Source organism: Hypomesus transpacificus, chromosome 15 (genome assembly GCF_021917145.1).
Source record: "Hypomesus transpacificus isolate Combined female chromosome 15, fHypTra1, whole genome shotgun sequence".
In the NCBI taxonomy this organism is placed as follows: domain Eukaryota; kingdom Metazoa; phylum Chordata; class Actinopteri; order Osmeriformes; family Osmeridae; genus Hypomesus; species Hypomesus transpacificus.
In genome coordinates, this window is record NC_061074.1 from 9,240,445 (window position 1) to 9,252,864 (window position 12,420).

Below are 12,420 nucleotides of genomic sequence, written 5' to 3' on the forward strand. Positions count from 1 at the left end.
ATTTTTCTCGGTTCACTTAACACATACGTGCGCGCGCGCACACACACACACACGCAGTTCATGTGGCATAATAATAGGCTATATCTGCTCTCTCCAAAACCAAATAATTTAGAATAAAACACGATGTGTGGGATCAAATTAACAGACTGATCAGTGAGGGGCCCTCTTTCCACTGTGAAAGTCTTTCCTCCTGCTCCGACAACACGTCTCTGCCCCTACACTACCTGCGTGAAGATACTTCAGGATTAATAGGATTAATAACCACAGGCCATTAGTACATTTCTCTGAGAATGAAACAGGAATAAGAGCGGTGTTGTTTTCACGCTGCCTGGCTGCTCTCACGCGAGGGCAGCCTTTGATTGTTCCAGCGCGCGTCTCGTTAAGAGCGCAGCTTACGTAACTGCTGTCTGTTCCTGACTGCACCGAGAGGCCTGCCGTCTTTGATGTCGGCCTGGCTGCCTCGAGTTTCAAAAAAGAGGTTTTGAAAGATTGAACAAAAAAATATATTTTTTTGTTTCGAAAAAGAGGTTTTGAAAGATTAAAAAAATATTTGCAAGTATAAGTGGGAGTGTGGCTTACGCCTCAGCCTAACACCTTAGTGCAGGCCTGGACATCTGGAATACCGGTGCCCGGTGGGCCGACGCACTTGGGGCGGATATATATATATATCTTTATATCTATTTATTTTTTTACAAACTCAAAATTGCCCAATGACCGCCCCATAAAGCCCCATTGGTTCATTTTCCATACTGACAGTGGGCTGGCCCAATCACATCTCTGAACAGGCTCCAGTGGTGTCCGACTGAGTGTGGTGGGCCGGTCTGAGCAAAAATGCCAGTCCCAGCCCTGCCTCAGTGTGGCCTGTTACACCCCCCCCCCCCCTAATAAGAATGATATAACCACCCCAAAAAATAGGAAAAAAAATATTCTAAATATTGAAAGATAAAGTCGAAAAAGAGAGTTATGGGGTGGATAAAGTTGGAAAAAGAAAACAGAAAATAAATGATGCCAGCATCAAATGATTCTTACTTCACGTTGAGGGAACTGAGTAACCAGACCAAGTTTGGTGCATGTGGGGCCTTCCTAGGCAGAGTTATGGGGTGGATAAAGGTGAATTTCTTTTAAATGAAAAAAATTATACAAAAGTTTTGTCCGTCAGGAGATGAAGTTAGCAAAGTCAGAACGTGTCCAGTCAGTAATGCCAGATCCACAGACACAATCGCTACAGAAATAGAACATGTGTTGCTATCCTGACCTGGAAAGTGAGCCACGCTCTTCATCATGTTCATCTCCTGCTCACTCACCTCACCTGCAGACAGATGGTCCACATGTCTTTATTGAGTTGTTCCAATGTCTTACGGCGCATCTGCCCACGTTACATAACACCAGAGCCCCATAGAACACAGAAACACCTCTCAAGAGTAGATGTTCACAGAAACAACTCTTTCTCAAGAGTGGATGTTCACAGAAACACCTCTCAAGAATGGATGTTTACAGAAACACACCTCTCAAGAATGGATGTTCACAGAAATACCCCTCTCCCAAGCATGGATGTTCACAGAAACACCCCTCTCTCAAGAATGGATGTTCACAGAAACACCTCTCTCCAAGAGTGGATGTTCCCAAAAACACCTCTTTCCAAAAGTGGATGTTCACAGAAACACCTCCAAGAGTGGATTCCCCGCTTCTAAAGAGCTTGAAGAAGAATGAGAACACAACACCCAGAGGTTGAGAGAGTTCAAGGCACTGAGAGGTCCAGAGAAGAGAAAAGCTTGCTGAATTAAACAAACATTCCAGTACGCACTCCAGCACGGCGCAACAAGCACTCAAGCACACGCAGATACCCTCTTTAAGGAAGTACACTGCAACTTTATACTAAGCTTATATGTCGCTTCGGATAAAAGCTTCTGCTAAATGAATAAAACTCAAGCCTGAGAGAATAAACTGAGGTCGGGCTTGCTTGTGGGACCCTTTTCCATAACAACATTGATCCAACATGGATGGCCATCCCCCAAATATGCAATCATATCTCCCACCAATCACCATGACGATGCTATGTAGCTTTTTATGCATACAATAAATCACAACAATATCCATGACCAGGAGACTTCCTGTTTCATCCGAGTCGAGGACACAAAGTGTGTATTTAGTCAGAAGACTTCTCGAAAGGTCCAGAGAGCGCAGCAGCGAGGCTGGAGGGTGAACCAAGTGGGCGTGTAGTTGTCCAGACATGTGCAGACGTACCTGTGAAGTGAACGAGTAGCAGGCACGCTCATTAAGCAGTAATGTCAAGCTGACAGGGGGACCTTGTGTACAAAGACGAACGGAGACAGAGAGGGGTTTGTCTCCCCTCGAGACGGCAAGAGGTTTGTCTCCACTAGAGACGGAGAGGGGTTTGTCTCCACTAGAGACGGAGAGGGGTTTGTCTCCACTAGAGACGGAGAGGGGTTTGTCTCCACTAGAGACGGAGAGAGGTTTGTCTCCACTAGAGACGGAGAGGGGTTTGTCTCCACTAGAGACGGAGAGAGGTTTGTCTCCCATAGAGACGGGTTTGTCTCCCCTACAGACGGAGAGGGGTTTGTCTCCACTAGAGACGGAGAGAGGTTTGTCTCCCCTAGAGACGGAGAGAGGTTTGTCTCCCCTAGAGACGGAGAGGGGTTTGTCTCCCCTACAGACGGAGAGGGGTTTGTCTCCCCTAGAGACGGAGAGAGGTTTGTCTCCCCTAGAGACGGAGAGGGGTTTGTCTCCTCTAGAGAAGGAGAGGGGTTTGTCTCCCCTAGAGACGGAGAGAGGTTTGTCTCCTCTAGAGACGGAGAGAGGTTTGTCTCCCCTAGAGATGGAGAGGGGTTTGTCTCCACTAGAGACGGAGAGAGGTTTGTCTCCCCTAGAGACGGAGAGGGGTTTATCTCCCCTAGAGACGGAGAGGGGTTTGTCTCCCATAGAGACGGAGAGAGGTTTGTCTCCACTAGAGACGGAGAGAGGTTTGTCTCCCCTAGAGACGGAGAGGGGTTTGTCTCCCCTAGAAACGGAGAGGGGTTTGTCTCCACTAGAGACGGAGAGAGGTTTGTCTCCCCTAGAGACGGAGAGAGGTTTGTCTCCCCTAGAGACGGAGAGAGGTTTGTCTCCCCTACAGACGGAGAGAGGTTTGTCTCCCCTAGAGACGGGTTTGTCTCCCCTACAGACGGAGAGAGGTTTGTCTCCCCTAGAGACGGGTTTGTCTCCCCTAGAGACGGGTTTGTCTCCTGTGTACAAGAATGGCAGCACTCTCCGATGGTTGCTGTCATGCCTCCGTTGGCAATTAGTGTCTGATTAGCAAACTGCCAAGTGAAGTAAGATCTTTGTGAATTGTAAAAAGCTTTGGGTCTATAAAGCTGCCGCATCAGATCAGGCCTTGCACCCCAAACCCTGATGAACCAAACTGCAGTAAGGCCTCCGTGCTTCCATCCTCTAACCTCCGGAAACACCAGCCTCTGAACACCAGCCTCTGAACACCAGCCTCTGAACACCAGCCTCTGAACACCAGCCTCTGAAAACACCAGCCTCTGAACACCAGCCTCTGAACACCAGCCTCTGAACACCAGCCTCTGAACACCAGCCTCTGCCAGGAGGGGACCTGGTTCTCGCTGGTTCCACCCAGTGTTCTAATGAGGGATCTTAAAAGGCTCGTAGTTAGTGTGGACGTTCCAGCCCCTGTCCCAGTGTTCACGCTCCACGGTCTAAAGCAACGGTATCAGCCTCTGAGGCAAACAGACCCGCTGTGTGGTGCTGAATGAGCAGAGCTCTGCTCCATCTGGTCCCTGCTGGGCTCTGAAGCTTGGATGGACATTTACTGTAGCAACCCAGGAGTGCTCACACCGCATTTATTTCATGTGGCCACAGGTTCTCTCCCCCATGTGAACACAGGAGTATGGGGTAGCTCCAGTGTTATGTGATAGCCAATTATCAGCTAATGAGCAGCTCGTTTCACAAACTGCTGATCAAGGCAAGCTGCTGTAAAAATAGCAGCAATTATGAGGCGTTTTAGTGAGGATAACCCTGACCCCACACACAGGATAACCCTGATCCCACACAGGATAACCCTGACCCCACACTGGATAACCCTGACCCCACACACAGGATAACCCTGACACCACACACAGGATAACCCTGACCCCACACACAGGATAACCCTGACCCCACACAGGATAACCCTGACCCCACACTGGATAACCCTGACCCCACACACAGAATAACCCTGACCCCACACACAGGATAACCCTGACCCTACACACAGGATAACCCTGACCCCACACAGGATAACCCTGACCCAACACTGGATAACCCTGACCCCACACATAGTATAACCCTGACCCCACACACAGGATAACCCTGACCCCACACACAGGATAATCCTGACCCCACACAGGATAACCCTGACCCCACACACAGGATAACCCTGACCCCACACACAGGATAACCCTGATCCCACACACAGGATAACCCTGACCCCACACACAGGATAACCCTGATCCCAAACACAGGATAACCCTGACCCCACATACAGGATAACCCTGATCCCACACACAGGATAACCATTACCCCACACACAGGATAACCATTACCCCACACAGGATAACCCTGACCCAACACTGGATAACCCTGACCCCACACATAGGATAACCCTGACCCCACACACAGGATAACCCTGACCCCACACACAGGATAATCCTGACCCCACACAGGATAACCCTGACCCCACACACAGGATAACCCTGACCCCACACACAGGACAACCCTGACCCCACACTGGATAACCCTGACCCCATACTGGATAACCCTGACCCCACACACAGGATAACCCTGATCCCACACACAGGATAATCCTGACCCCACACACAGGATAACCCTGACCCCACACAGGATAACCCTGACCCCACACTGGATAACCCTGACCCCACACAAAGGATAACCCTGACCCCACACACAGGATAACCCTGATCCCAAACACAGGATAACCCTGACCCCACACACAGGATAACCCTGATCCCACACACAGGATAACCATTACCCCACACACAGGATAACCATTACCCCACACACAGGATAACCCTGACCCAGGGGCCCCGCCAGGAATTTTGAGCCCCATGAAAAAAAATTATCAAAAGGCTTCTCAGTATGAGTACGCTGATATTATCCAGGACAGAAAAAGAAAACTGTCCAACTATGATATGAATGACTAACAGCCAAGCTTTACTAAGAAAAATGATAAAAGTTGATAGAGAACTAGATTTTTGAAGAGCACTCTTTCAATGGCATACCTCAGAGACTGCGGGAATGAAGGTGAGGGCACAGTCTAGGGTGAGACCAGCGGCCCAGAGCACAGGGGGTGCAGAACGCCTAGACAGCCAGCAGTGCCCGCCCTGCCCTGCCCTGCCCTGCTCTGCCCTGCTTTGCCTCGCCCTGCTCTGCCTCGCCCTGCTCTGCCTCGCCCTACTCTGCCTCGCCCTGCTCTGCCTCGTCCTGCCTCGCCCTGTAGATGGCTGCTCTACATAACCCTGTGGATGACTGCTCTACCTAACCCTGTAGATGACTGCTCTACCTAACACTGCAGCTGGCAGTTTATTTTAACTTGTTTAACTACATGCTCTTATGGTCTCTTCCCTTTAGCACTATTTTTTGGTTGTTCACAATATGTACTTCTTGTCTTTGACTACCCGCAATGCTGTGGGGCTATCTTGTTGTTATTATCAGTGACCTATGCACTTTGTGAAGCTCTCTCTTGGAAGTCGCTTTGGACAAAAGCGTCTGCTAAATGAATAAATGTAAATGTAAACATAGTCATACAGTGTCAATGGGTTTTGAAACACCAAAATCCATTGTTCGGCTTTATAGACGTTGGATGGGACCGGGAAACTCGCTGTTGGCCGTCATGGAGACTGGATTCCGGGTGACGACCTGGTTCAGCGTAGGCAGACTGACGACCAAGCAGGTCCTGACAGCTCAAACCCCCCACACCACAGGGAATGTGTGGGGGGGGGGGACAGAGAGGAGAGCAGGGATTAGAGAATGCCAGGAGCAGCTAACAGTTACAGTCATAATAGAATGAGATCCCCACCGGTCAAGTGTGGACTAGTGCAGCAATTTAACAGAGCAAAAAGGGTATTTGATGCAGCCCCACACACCAAAACAACGACAGCCCCCCTCAGTTGGAACATGAAATCTGTTCCAGGGGAAAGAACTCTAAAGTAGGTTATACTTATACGAATAAGGATGAAAACAACCAGTCCCCCGTTGTCTCCAACTAGTAATAAAAACTATAACAGTAACAATATACAGCAACGGAACTATAATAATAATAATACTAACAATATACAGTAACAGGTTTACTTTATTTGTAACATCTAGCTGGGCAATGTGAACATAAGCTATAATTAAAATTTAAAAGTTACATGTGATACACACATAGGCAAGCACACACCCCAGGTTTACATAGAAAGTACACACATACTTCCCTTTAACAATCATAGAATTGACTAAACAAGAACGTTTTTAATCTAGTTTTAAATGTCGAGACAGTATCAGCTTCCTTAATTGAGATGGGTAATTTGTTCCAAAGAAGAGGTGCTCTATATGAGAACGCCCTACCTCCAGCAGTTTTTTTTTCTTAACTTTGGGTATTACCAGATAGCCGGCATGAAAATACCTGACTTGTGACATTTCCTGTTTGTTGTTTTGTGCTCCATGCCTTGAAGAGACAGAGGCAAAGAGAGAGAGTCATAGAGAGAGAGGGGGAGAGAGAGGTAGAGAGAGGTAGAGAGAGGTAGAGAGAGAGAGGTAGACACACAGGCACTAACACACACACACACCTACACAGTGGTGACCCTAGACAGTGTGACATCACAGGCGAGCAGAGGAAGAGAGAGAGAAAGAGAGGGAGGAACAGAGGAAGGGAGAGAGAAAGAGAGAGGGGGAGAGAGGTGTGGTAGATGGGAAGGGCGTTGTTTGGCCGAGCGCCAGTTTAATTCATTTACGTTGCCCTGCCAACACGAGGCCATGAGATTGAGTCTTCAGATCTGCTGAGTCGTCACGGTGCCCCTTCACAAGTCAGACTCCGCCCCCCCACTGCCAAGGTCCACAACAGCAACATAGAGGTCTATTAATACTGGGGTCCACAACAGTGTCAGTGTCTGTTTCTCTTTAATGATCTCTCTCTACCTCTCTCTCTCTACCTCTCTCTACCTCTCTCTACCTCTCTCTCCCCCTCTCTCTCTATGACTCTCTCTCTCTGCCTCTGTCTCTTCAAGGCATGGAGCACAAAACAACAAACAGGAAATGTCACAAGTCAGGTATTTTCAAACGGCCACACAGACAGGGGAGAAGAAGCTGAGCTTTGAACAGGACGCTTCTAGAGGCAGCAGTGAATTTGATTAACTTTTCTAGCAGACTGAAATGTTTACAAGGCTTTCTGTTGGTCATCCAAGCAGCCACTCATTGAGGAGTGACTGCTGAACTTCTACCCTCCAGAATCATGTAAACACCAAACACATGCACAGGTTCATACTTTTAGTTCTAGAAGATAAAATGGCTTGAAAGGTTTAGCTCAGTGGTTAGAGAAACTAAATGACTATCAAGAGGTTAAAGGTTCAAATTGCCCTTCAAATTGTGTTTTATTTTTGATTAAAGTGTCTGCTAAATTAATACAATGTAAATAATAATCATTAAAATAATGAATTAAATGCTTGAAGATTTGATGTCCTTCACGTCCATGATGGGTTTTTCTGTCAACATGTTCAGTGATACTGTCACGCTTATATATGTTCATTATGAAACATATATTGTACTGTAATGGTCTCGGTGTATGTCTTATTTAAACCACCGGGGAAAAGGGCGATTAACTATGTAAACGCCTTGGAATTATGTGCGAGTGTGTGAGCGTAGGTGTGTGTGTGTAATGTAACACATACATAACAGGACGCAAAGCGGGTATAACACAGGCAGACACTACAAACACTGTAGCTCTTCCACTCAGGTAGCACCACCCAACCAGAAAGCTCCTATTGCCAAACACCCTCACTTAGCCCCACCCACTGATGTAGCTCCTCCCACTCAGCTAACTCCTCCCTCTACAGAAGCTCCTCCATAGTGTGTGTGGGGGGAGGCAGGATTATTTCCCCCCTCCGGCCAGCCCCCCTGTCCTCCCCCCTCCGGCCAGCCCCCCTGTCCTCCCCCCTCCGGCCAGCCCCCCTGTCCTCTCCCCTCTGTCCAGCCCCCTGTTCTCCCCCCTCCGGCCAGCCCCCCTGTCCTCTCCCCTGTCCAGCCCCCTGTCCTCCCCCCTCCGGCCAGCCCCCCTGTCCTCCCCCCTCCGACCAGACCCCCTGTCCTCCCTCCTCCCCAGGCTGACTGGTATGTTAGACCCCCCCTGGTTGGCCAGGTGGGGGAAAGAATGCTGCCTCCCCCCACACACACTATGGATTTCATCAAGAGCTCGTGTTCATATTACATCAACTTTAATTAATTAAATTGCAATGCAATGTAAATGTCAGAGAGATTCTCTCCATGTCTCTTCATTAGCAGTGGTTACACATGCTGCCGTAGCTTCAGGGAGTTGGAGTTGAATACCACCCATCTCCCCCACTCCTCTCTCACTAGTCATCCCCACTCCTCTCTCACTAGTCATCCCCACTCCTCTCTCACTCTCATCCCCACTCCTCTCTCACTAGTCATCCCCACTCCTCTCTCACTGTCATCCCCACTCCTCTCTCACTCTCATCCCCACTCCTCTCTCATTCTAATACCCACTCCTCTCTCACTGTCATCCCCACTTCTCTCTCATTCTCATCCCCACTCCTCTCTCATTCTAATACCCACTCCTCTCTCACTGTCATCCCCACTTCTCTCTCATTCTCATCCCCACTCCTCTCTCACTCTCATCCCCACTCCTCTCTCACTCTCATCCCCACTTCTCTCTCACTCTCATCCCCACTCCTCTCTCACTGTCATCCCCACTTCTCTCTCACTCTCATCCCCACTCCTCTCTCACTGTCATCCCCACTCCTCTCTCACTGTCATCCCCACTTCTCTCTCACTCTCATCCCCACTCATCCTCTTTGCCTTCCTCATTTTGAACACACATTCATCCCACACACCTCATCCCCACTCCTCCCTTGCTCTTTCAGTAACATTGCACTACTGTACCTCGCCACCAGGCTCCTGTTTGGTCATTGACAAAGTCACTGATCTGTAAATTTGCACTACTGCACTGTACTCCATTTAGGTTAGATTAGTTTATAGGGTTGTAACAGGTTTTTTTTTTTTTTTTTTTTTTTTTTGTGTATTAGGGTTAGTATAGCGTACTATTTATTGTTATCTGTAATTTAGGAAGTTTTAGTGTTAGGGTTAGTATAGTCGTTTATTTATTGCTATCTGTATATTTAGGAAGTTCACTTATCTAAGCTCAGCATAGATGTAAATTTGTTCTGTGTACTTATATGTTATGTTATGCCAAGTGCTTGCGTTGTCTTGTCTTAAGAATTTCAGTGCCCAGTCTAACCTTGTGTTGCTCTGTGCACCTGACAAATAAAAGACTTGAACTTGAACTTGAACTCCTCTCTCACTCTCATCCCCACTCCTCTCTCACTCTCATCCCCACTCATCCTCTTTGCCTTCCTCATTTTGAACACACATTCATCCCACACACACACAGTTTACACACACATTAATTGTATAATTCATCACACACCACTACAATTATATACACACACACACACCTACATTCATTACACACACCTACATTACACAGATTCATCACACACACAAACTTTCAGAAAAAAAGCTCTATATCTTCAGTACCACACACACAAGCATTCAGACAGAATGAAGTGTGAAACATGTCACTATATACGAGCACACAGCCCCACCCTCACCAAGCCCACTGTGTGAGGGACAGGTGTGTGTGTGTGTGTGAGGGACAGGTGTGTGTGTGTGTGTGTGTGTACGCATCTGTGAGGGTAGGGAGACCTCTACTGGTCAGGTGTTTCTTTGCTGATAATGGCCGTGTTTCCCAGATTCGTTAAGAAGCTCTTAACGCTAAAAGCTTCTTAGGAGCGTCTAAGAACGTGTGTACGAGGTAATGTGTGTGCGAGGTGGTGTGTGTGCGAGGTGGTGTGCGCGCGAGGTGGTGTGTGTGCGAGGTGGTGTGTGTGCGAGGTGGTGTGCGCGCGAGGTGGTGTGTGTGCGAGGTGGTGTGTGTGCGAGGTGGTGTGTGTGCGAGGTGGTGTGTGTGCGAGGTGGTGTGTGTGTCCTGCTCGGGAGTCGGTCTCATCCTGCCTCTCAGTATTCTGAAGCCTCTCATCTTCCAGGTGAGCAGCAAACTCAGAACAGGCGTCCTTGAAACTCCACAAGCTGTTTGTTTGATGTGATGCCAACACAAGAATGTCTAAACTGCTTTGATGTGCTGATATTTAAGGCAAAATTATTTCAGAGTTGAAGTTGAGCAACAAAGGATAATCTGGAACAGAGAAGTGAGTCCAGAGGAGGTGGCTGAAGATGGAGAAACAGCAGAACCCAGGAGAGATGGAGGCAGGCTGCGAGGCAGGCTGCGAGGCAAGCTGCGAGGCAAGCTGCGAGGCAGGCTGCGAGGCAGGCTGGGAGGCAGGCTGTGAGGCAGGCTGAGAGGCAGGCTGCGAGGCAGGCTGCGAGGCAGGCTGGGAGGCAGGCTGTGAGGCAGGCTGAGAGGCAGGCTGGGAGGCAGGCTGCGAGGCAGGCTGGGAGGCAGGCTGGGAGGCCACGGGGGGGTTATGGGTACAAGACACAGGGGTCACCCTCCCCCACTCACTCACACACACAGCTGTCAGGAGGTATGCAGTGGCAGCGTTATATAACCTGCTGGTTGTTGACAACCACCTCTGACACAGTCTGTGTGACCTGGGACAACCCTGGCAAGCAGCCCTGTGTGAGAGTGTGTGTGTGTCATGTTGCTTGGCCCGTTTACGTTGAGGTGGTTTTGCTCTGTGTGTTTATGTGTATGTATGAGTGTGTGTGTTTATGTGTATGTATGAGTGTGTGTGTGTTTATGTGTATGTATGAGTGTGTGTGTGTTTATGTGTATGTATGAGTGTGTGTGTGTTTATGTGTATGTATGAGTGTGTGTGTTTATGTGTATGTATGAGTGTGTGTTTTTGTTTGTATGAGATGCAGTCTGTGAATTTTTTTTTTTTGAAGAAGACATCTATATACAAGATGTACAAAAACACTTGCAAATCTTTCCCCACCAGACCATGACGGCTGTCGCCCTGTGTTCATCAGTAAGAGATATATATGATAAAAGAGTATATAATGGTGTCATGACCCTGAGCGGCGCTCAGCTGTGACGTGGCCCCTGTGGGGTTTAACGTGAGACAGCAGGTTCAAATCCCCCCAGGAACATGCACAAACGCTAAAACATTTAGGGCCATTATTTTAGCAAACTAAGCATGTGCTGACTATACTTTGGTGTGTGGACTAAGTCTTCGTCAACTGGACCCATAGCTTAACGTTCCTGTACTCAAGTGATTGAGATTTTGTTCAGTATTTTTTCAAACCCTTTTTTTTTCCCCGACACAAAAACGTTTTTTTTTTTTTTTTTTTTCAACTTTCAAAATCTATATATTTGTTATTCTTCTTGTTGCCTTCTGCCTTGCTCCACAGTAGCTTCATAGACTATATATATTTGTTATTCTTCTTGTTGCCTTCTGCCTTGCTCCACAGTAGCTTCATAGACTATATATATTTGTTATTCTTCTTGTTGCCTTCTGCCTTGCTCCACAGTAGCTTCATAGACTATATATATTTGTTATTCTTCTTGTTGCCTTCTGCCTTGCTCCACAGTAGCTTCATAGACTATATATATTTGTTCTTCTTCTTGTTGCCTTCTGCCTTGCTCCACAGTAGCTTCATAGACTATATATATTTATTATTCTTCTTGTTGCCTTCTGCCTTGCTCCACAGTAGCTTCATAGACTATATATATTTATTATTCTTCTTGTTGCCTTCTGCCTTGCTCCACAGTAGCTTCATAGACTATATATATTTGTTCTTCTTCTTGTTGCCTTCTGCCTTGCTCCACAGTAGCTTCATAGACTATATATATTTGTTCTTCTTCTTGTTGCCTTCTGCCTTGCTCCACAGTAGCTTCATAGACTATATATATTTGTTATTCTTCTTGTTGCCTTCTGCCTTGCTCCACAGTAGCTTCATAGACTATATATATTTGTTATTCTTCTTGTTGCCTTCTGCCTTGCTCCACAGTAGCTTCATAGACTATATATATTTGTTATTCTTCTTGTTGCCTTCTGCCTTGCTCCACAGTAGCTTCATAGACTATATATATTTGTTATTCTTCTTGTTGCCTTCTGCCTTGCTCCACAGTAGCTTCATAGACTATATATATTTGTTATTCTTCTT